The following is a 6,957-nucleotide window of genomic DNA, read 5'->3' as shown; positions in this document are numbered from 1 at the left end:
TCAAAAATTATATTTTAATTATAAAATAATTAATTTGCACTCAAATTATGAACATATTGAATTTTAATTATTTTTATAATAAACTTACACAAATTTTTTTTATTTTCGACAGTTTTGCACAAAGGGTAAAAATCAGCTTGGCAATCACCTCGAAAAGCATGAACCGTTGTGATAATTTTTGTATCAAGTGACCCAAAGGTATGGCCGATTATTTTTTCCAGTCATGGACGGTCCAATAATAATTATTGAACAATTTTATAATTAATTTTGATCAAACATAAATTGGGTTAAAAATTAATTATAAGCCCAATGAAGAAAAATGGGTCTAATTGTGTTGAATGAAGAGGACTGATCCATCAAGAAATTTGGTAGCCCAAACCGTCCCATATAACTGAACCAATCAACTTATTTTATCTAATTTGCAAATCAACCCTTGAACTTGCCTTTAATTTCGTTCAAACCCCTCCCATTTTTAAGCTTGATATTTATAACCACAAGTTAAAAATAGCAAATTCAAGTCAAACCATCCCTCCTACCATGCATGGTCAGCCAAGGGAAGAGGGAGTGGCTGATATTTTTTTCTATTTTTAGTAGCCATCTCCACCTATAAACCCCCATTCACTCCCTCACTTTTCATGCCTCAATTCACACATCTTTCTCTCATTCATTTTCTCTCTTTTTCCTTTCTAGTTTCCTTTCATTTTCCTTTCTTCCGTGGTCTAATTCCTCTCTTTAAAAAATAGCTTGAACGCCTCTTGGAGTAGCAGCAATTGAGTGTTTTTGAAGGCCTTGTATTAGCACAACGAGCAAAGAAGAGAGGAGTACACTAGTCTGGCTTCAGAAAACCACCAAATTTGTTCTTCTAGTTTCCTTCTCTTAATCTTTTTTTTTTAGTTTTTGCTTTTTATCATGAATATGAATATTTGTGTTGTTGTTCTTCAATTAATTAAAATGACTTAAATTTCATTCTATCCGCTTAGACTATTAAAAATGTGTTTGTGTTGTTATTAGGCCTCGGTAAATTGTTCAATTAAATAAAATCATGCCTACGTTATACTTGCATTTTAATTGTCAGGTAACAATTGGATTAATTATTAATCAGATTGAAATTGTAATTAATTGACCCAATATTTAATTGGTGTCTATTTAATCTTCTAAAGTAGTTGAGGGTTAAATTAGCGATGGTAGTAAACGGTACATTAGCCTTGCACAACTTGTAAGATTATTGTGATTAAATTGTTTCAATATAGCGATATATTATTACCTCACTTAATCTTATACTTTTTTATTAAATTTTGATTAACTGTTTGTATTGACATAGAAATATGTTCAAGAGATTAATGGGTTTTAATAGGTAAGTATGTGCATTAGTTAGCAATTTGCCGAATTGCCGTAAAATTATTTGTAACAACATGAACATAGTTTTAATAATTCTAAGTGAAAGAATAAAATTGATCTAACACATTTATGTCATATAGATTAAACTTATTTTTTAGAAATCGTGCATTGGAATATCTTTTACTTTTTATTTTCCTTAGTTAAATTACTTAGCTAAATTCTTACTTTTTATGACACCTCTTCAAATCAACATATTTTTCTTCACCAAATTGTTTTAATTTGCATCTCATAAATAATCACTTGCACAGTCCTTGTGGGTACAATAACATGAAATTACTTGTCACTTTATTACTTGATACAATTGTGTACACTTGGACATTTTCATCATTCCAAGTTTTTGGCGTCATTGCCGGGGACTGTTACTTTAGCCAATTATTTGTGAAATTAATTATCTTGCAATTTGGTTCAATTTTTTTTTACTTTAATAGTTTCATTATTATTAGGTGATAATGGATCCTCTACAACAAGTTCAAGGAGGAGCATTTGATTATAATGCTTACAATTTTATCATTATTGCCAATGAAAAAAACTAAACCATTCAACAATATGTCATTCCTCTCTTCAATGAGCTCAAACTAGGTATTGCGAGACCCAAAATTGAGGCACCGCAATTCGAACTAAAGCCAATCATGTTACAAATGTTGCAAAATATGGGTCAATTTAGAGGGATGCCTGTTGAAGATCCACATCTTCATCTTCGACTATTCATGGAAGTGAGCGACTCATTCAAAATGACGAGGGTGACCGAAGACACCTTGAGAATGAAATTATTTCTATACTCTTTAAGAGATAGCGCACGAGTGTCGTTGAACTCCCTACCGTCCTATTTCATAACTACTTGGCAGGAGTTGGTTGAATGTTTCTTAATGAAATACTTCCCTCCATTCCTGACTACCAAGCTCCTAAATGAAATCACTTCATTTCAGCAACTTGACGAAGAATCTTTATATGAGGCAAGTGAGCGGTTCAAGGAGTTATTACGAAAGTGCCCTCACCATGGTATCCCTTATTGCGTTCAAATGGAGACTTTCTATATTGGTCTCAATGTTCATATTAGAATGATGGTGGATGCTTTCACAAATGGAGCCCTCCTTTTCAAGTCTTACAATGAGGCTTACGAGATTATTGAAAGAATTTCCAACAATAACTATCAACGGTCAACCAGCCAGCCTCAGGAAGACAAGTAGCAGGAATAATTGAAGTTGACGCACTTATTTCTTTGGCAACCCGGTATCCTTTATGTCTTTTATGCTTCAGAACATAATTGTTAATGGTTTTAATGGTAATCTAACAGGTCAGTAGTCAAATTAGTTCGAAAATATTTCCTGCAAATACTATGGAGATGGTCATTTCTTTGAAAATTTCCCATCGAATCCAGAGTCAAAATATTACATGGGAAATCATAATTGGAATGGTCCACAATCAAATACTTATAACCTTTTATGGTAAAATCATCAAAATTTTCCATGGAGTAATCAATGGATGGACCCTATCAACTCTTCTATACCATCTTGACTAAATTATACTCCGGAATATTCTCAAAAAGTGCAACAACCGCCACCAACTTAATCTTCAAGTGATCTTGAGAATCTACTGAGGGCATACATAGCGAAGAATAATGCCATTTTAAGAAATTTGGAGAATCAAATGGGTCAGCCAACCAATGAACTTTAAAATGGACCCTAAGGAGATTTTCCTTAAGATACTGGAAATCCAAGAATTTCGGGCAAAGAAAATTACAAAATGGTCACTTTGTGAAGTGGAAAGACATTGGAGCCTAAGGTGGTTGAGGTTAAGGAAGGGTATGCTGATAAAGGGGAAATTGAATCGCTTGTTGAAACTCCTATTTCACAGAATTGAAATTCAATGATCCTTGATGAGGAAAACTTTAAACCAGTCAGTTCTGATAATCTAATACATTTTTCAAATGCAGAAAAATTTCCATAGAAGAGTTGTCCGATTAAAGTTATGATTTTGCCACTGCCATATCCTCAACGATTCTAGAAGCAACAACATGATACTCAATTTAAGGAAATTTTAGATTAAAATGTGACTTTTAAAGGCTCCAATGCTATAAAATCCTTAGATGTAGTTGATGATTGCTCTGCTATTTCCCAGATAGAACCGTTGGCTTCTACAAAATTGGCATTCAATTCTCTAGACGATTCATTAGAATGTATTCTACTAACGGATTCATCAAGTGATTATAAAGATGAGGAATGTTCGGCCTCTTTAGAAGCTAAAACAAAGGGATACACTTAGGAAGATCCACATGCATCATTAGAGTTATTATTGTGGGAGTACAAAAAATCAAAAGCGTTGATTGAAGAGCCAGATGAATTGGAACTGAATATTTTTCCTGCTCATTTGAAATATGATTATTTGGGTCTATCTTCAACTTTGCCTATGATTATTTTAGTTGAGTTCACCAAAAATCGAGAAGAAGATTGATGGAGTGAGACTAGAAATGCATGGCCATGCTCGAATAAGTTGATATGATATATCACACTTATTTGTTTATTGTAGTTTACTTAGAAAATCAAGAACTATGATATTGGACTATACAAGTGTGACTATTCTAAGACCTGTGTCCAATCTAGATATTAAGGATAAAATGATATAATACATGAAAAATTTATCACATAAAGGTTATGTCAAATCACAACTTCTTCTAATTTTGGTGGCAATGATGCATTTCTAGATGCCACTCGTTGCTTGTAATGTTAGAAACGTTCTAGTATTACTACCAACGTTACCAGAGCCTACAGGGTCACACCCTATAATTGAAATGAACAGAATCCAAATACTTTTGGTAATGTATTTAGTTGTCACATGAATTAAATTAATTGTTGAATTAATTTAATTTAATTGTTTAATGTCAAACACATTATATGTACAAACTTGTTGTACACAAATAAAGAACATATATATAATTAATATATAAATTTAATTCATACAAAATATTAATTGTATTTATTTTACCGAATTTATCAATATAAAGAATTATATTAATTAATTTTGGTCAAAATATAAAAGACAAGGAAATTAATATTCTTTTGGAAAGAATATAATTCCTTTTCTAACTTTCCATTTGCCTTCTCTATTAATAAGGGAATAATCTTGATTTTCCTTTTTAATATGTGATATCAAAGAGGATAAAAGGATGATAATCCCTTACTGTGTTAAGGTTACCAACTTAATAATTTAAAAGGTCTAGCAACTTATTTTAATTTTCTCTGAAAAGTTCAAGAAAAAGTGGTTGTTTGTTTTTTTATGGGGTGGACTACATAGAGGCCAAGACGTTTTCGTTGTGGCTTGGAATCGACATCGAATCAACAACATCCTTTCAACATTTTCAGTAAAGAAAGTATATTTTCAACCTTATTTCAACCTGATTAGTTCCTCGTACATGGATCCTTGGTTGTGGATCGCTGGAATAATTTTTCCACTACACCACAAGGTGTACCGGTGGCCCTAATAGTGGTATCAAAGCCACTTGTACTATAAAATTTTTAGATTATTGGTTGATGCGATTGTATGGGATACATGTTGTACACTATGTTTGATATGCACGGTGTTTGGAAATGCATGGTTATAGCCCTATAACCCATTTAATTAATTATTTACAAAAGTTGTAATTTTATAAATACGACATGCATGTCGTGCCTTTCTATATTTCTCTTATACTTCTCTTATCATCTTGCTCCCTCGTATGTAAAACGTGTTTCTATGATTGTAAATTGTACGAATTGAATCAAACTAGAGGAAAAGAAGGTTGGGCTACCTAAAGTGTAAAAGAAGCTTAAGAAATGGCATAAACCCTTAGGATTCCTTACAGTTTTCCCATTGGCTTGGGAGGAACCACCTTGTTTTATGGGCTATAACCATTGCATATATTTTAATACTTTATATTTTTCTTATATATGGTAAATTTGATGATATGTTAGCATGCATGTTATAGGATATTGATAAGATCAATTAAAGGATTAAATAGACAAATGTTGACCATTAATAGTGAGATTAATTTGATTTTAAAAACCCTCAATAAAATATTAAGTTAAGATTGCCTTCTAATATTTACCCGTATTAAAGCCTCGATCGATACAATCTAGGTTCTTCTAAAGTAAAGTACATGTATCTATCTTGGTCAAACACGAAGAATAAGCAAGTGATATTTGCCGGTTATTATATTGGTTAATAGGTTAACTAGGTTACTATAATAGGATCAGATACTTAAAGACAAGAGATTTGGATAAATCATGAGATGATTGGAACAAAATAGAGGAGTTACATGTGATGTAATTGGAAAGTATTGCTTACCTAAATAACCATAATATTGATAGAAAGCCAAAGCTTACTTAAAAAGAGGTGAAATATGGATCCTTACCCACTATAAAACTTCAGAGAAAGTCTTTTTGAAATTAAAATATAATGGTTATTAATTTTGAATAAAATAGTGGGAGCATCATTTAATAAAGTTCTTATCATGATTATAATAAACTTGGTAAATGTACTCATTAGCATATTTTATTATTGTACATTAATTATCGCAAACAACACAAGTTCTTTATCATTGCAATTGGCCTTTGAGAAGGATAGGTTGAATGGCATGAGCTTCCTTGACTGGTTCTATAACTTGAGGATTGTCATCAAAGAAGAACGAAAATTATATGTCATTGAAGAACTCATTCCTTATGAACCAACAGCTAATGCTTCTAGAGTTGATAAGGATGGTTATAAGAAGCATCTTGATGACACGTTAGACATAGGATGTGTAATGCTTATCACTATGACTCTTGAGCTTCAAAAGTAACATGAATATATGGTTGCCTACGATATGATCCAACACCTCAAGGAATTATTTGAGGGGCAAGTGGGTCAAGAGAGTACGAGACCTCTAAACCTTTGTTTCAATGCAAAATGGAGGAGGGAACTCCAGTGGGAACTCATATTCTCAAGATAATAGGTTATATTGAAAGCCTTAAAAAACTAGAATACCCTTTGGGTATGAAGTTAGCCACCGATGTCATCCTACAATCGTTGCCAGATAGTTGCTCAACATGTTACAAACTACTGAAAGTAACATAAAAAAGTTTGGACCTAAGCCCATTTTAATGGTCTACAAGGATAAGGGTAAAGGAAAGGCTAAGGCTAAGACAAAGCCTAAGGACAATGGCAAGGCCAAGCCTAACAAAGGAAAAGCTACATTGAAACCTAAAGGATGAATTGCTAAGGAAGGAAAATGTTTCGATTGTGGTAAGACCAGACACTAGAAAAGGAACTGCTCCTCCTATCTTGAAGATTCAAGAAGGCAAAGGAAAATGGAGCGTCTACTTCAGGTATTTATGTTATTGATATTAATTTATCAACATTTGCTTCTTGGGTATTAGATATCGGATGTGGTTCTCATATTTTTACCTCTGTACAAACATTGGAAAGGAGTGGGAATCTGTTTAAAGGATATGTGGACCTGCAAGTTAGGAATGCAGCAAGAGTTGTTGCATTAGTTGTAGGAACACATATTTTATCATTGCCTAGTGAACTTGATTTAATTTTCAA

The 6,957-nt window shown here is 32.6% G+C and overlaps 1 non-coding gene across 1 annotated transcript; it reads right to left on the bottom strand.

Moving 5' to 3' along the window:
• Positions 1 to 2,294: 2,294 nt before the first annotated feature.
• LOC121215227 (small nucleolar RNA R71) lies at positions 2,295 to 2,401 on the bottom strand. The gene has a single exon (XR_005910956.1). It is a non-coding gene; the product is annotated as a small nucleolar RNA R71 (small nucleolar RNA).
• Between the last annotated feature and the right edge of the window lie 4,556 nt (positions 2,402 to 6,957).

The sequence above is a fragment of the Gossypium hirsutum genome, chromosome D02 (genome assembly GCF_007990345.1).
Source record: "Gossypium hirsutum isolate 1008001.06 chromosome D02, Gossypium_hirsutum_v2.1, whole genome shotgun sequence".
NCBI lineage: Eukaryota > Viridiplantae > Streptophyta > Magnoliopsida > Malvales > Malvaceae > Gossypium > Gossypium hirsutum.
The sequence above is the reverse complement of the archived record's forward strand: the minus strand, read 5'-3'. Positions and strand labels throughout refer to the sequence as shown.